We start from the raw sequence: 2,350 nt of genomic DNA on the forward strand, positions 1-2,350 counted from the left end.
CTGCCTCTTTATATCTTCCTAGCCTGAATTTCTTACACAGAAAATCATAAAAACTGAACATAATTATATGAAATCATACAACACAAACACACACTAAAAACCCAACCAGAAATAACTCAATCAAAGAGAAAGTAAAAAATAATAAAAACTGAAGCAACTTAAAAATGAGTCAAAGGGGAGATCAAATGATAAGAGTATTACATTTTAAAGCTGACTACATCTGCCATGACGGACTTTTCAATGCTCTCTGATTAACAGTGCTAGTCACATCCCTCGACTATGGTCAGAGGGAATTCATAAGAGACTTGATCCTTCTGAGGACCCTGAAAATAGATTTTGGGTTTCCACAGGCATCCAGTGCCTTCTGAAAACCAGGTATTCACAACTTCAACTCTGACACTGTCCCCCCTTTGGGTTGGGGTTTTATTATTTACAATCCTTAGATCACACAGGCTGGTGTGCTTCTTCCATGTGGATGAATCCCAATTCTATAGCAGAGCCTGAGACAGTGATGAGTTGATCTGATACCAATTAGGAGTTTGTGCCGATTTCCTTTGTCTCACATCATCTAAGATTAGTCCATGACAGTGAATTGGCAGACTCCATTTGGGTCTCTGTAGTTGTGTACATGCAAAAGGTCTCCTCATTCTGGGATGATTGTCTTTGTCTTGTCCTAATGAAAGGGTCTTTATAGATATATTTGAATTTGCGATCTTTTTCCACCTAGTATAGGTAGAATCAGAACTATCTTGAGTTCTGCTTTTAAAACTGAAATTTAAGAGGATAAGTAATGTATAGTTTCACTCTATTTACTAATCATCCATAAGAGCATAATATAGTTAATATTCAACTCAATATTTTAAGTTGTATTAAGTATCATTGACACATAATAACTACATATATTTAATGTATATGATTCAAATTTTGATACTTTCATAACCTGTGAAACCATTTCTTCAAACCATTCTATGAAACCATTTCTTCTAAACATGTCCATTATGCCTAAGGGCTTCCTAATATCCCTTGGTAATCACCCTTCTACTACACCCTACTATCTACATGACAGATTATGTCAAATTTTCTAGAATTATCTATAAATAAAATTTTACACTGTATAAATCTATATATTTTTTATCTTATTTAACATAATTATAATTATGTTGAAGTTCACCTATGTTGGTGTGTATATCAGTAGTTCATTCCTTTGATCGCTGTGTAGCTTGGCTAGAGATAACATGTTAATGTTTAACTAGGTTGCTTCTAGTTTTTAGGTATTTTAAGAAAGCTGCAATGAACATATTTTGGACATATATGTACAAATAAGTCTTTGTATGGACATATGCTTTCATTTCTCATAGGTAAATGCCTATGAGTACAAGGCCTGGATCATATATTAAGTGTATTTTAACTTTTAAGACACTGCCAAACCATTTTCGCTCCTGATTGTGCCATTTTACTTTCCTACCAGTAGTGTTTGTGAGTTCCACTTCCTCCACATTCTCATCCAACAATGAGGAACTATATCAACTACTAGTATAGCCAACCTTTTTGATTTTAGCCATTCTAATAGGTACATGGTATTATCTTATTGCGGTTTATATTTCCTTAATGGTTGACTTCAATGGATACCTCACACCATACACACAAGTTAGTTCCAAATGGACCATAGACCATATAAAATGTGTGGAGGGTGACTGTTAGGCAGAAATAGGAACTGGTGGGGCAGGCAAGTGGAGCAATACCCTACGACAGTACTCAACAACTCCTGACGATGGCCTTTGAAGCCCTGACCCAGGTGGATGGCAGCCCCCATGGCATTGTTACATTGTTACTGAGTTCTAACTGCCCACCTAGCAGAACAGCCAAACCAAAATGGAAAATTCCCCAAACTGCCCCTACCCCAGACCAGTACTGTAAAACCCTACTTCTCCCTCCCAGGCAGCGTGACTTCTTGGGCCCCCAGCTGGGGACCCGTGGACCTCGCCAAGGAGCTCAGGATGTTCCTGTCCCTTTCTCTGCTCTTCCCTCCCCCTCGGGAACTCTGAAATCAATCTTTAAAACTGTTTTCTATCTTTACCTTCTTTCTTTTTCTCCACGGCCAATTCAATCTTACAGTGACATGGGAGCAAGCCTTTGTGACATTGAATAACACAAATAACTTTTTTTTTTAGATTCAACACTAGAAACATGATCTATAGGAGAACAAATGGATAAACCGGGCATTAGCAAAATTAAAATGGCTGGCATGCAGCTTTGCACAGTGACAATGTCATAGCCAATGAGGTCTATCCGAAGCTTAAATATTGTTCATTGAAAATATAGAAAGAAAGAGAGGGAGGGAGGGAGGGAG

The sequence above is a fragment of the Echinops telfairi genome, unplaced genomic scaffold (assembly GCF_000313985.2).
Source record: "Echinops telfairi isolate 266 unplaced genomic scaffold, ASM31398v2 ScPeMD7_655;HRSCAF=1070, whole genome shotgun sequence".
Classification (NCBI taxonomy): Eukaryota; Metazoa; Chordata; class Mammalia; order Afrosoricida; family Tenrecidae; genus Echinops; species Echinops telfairi.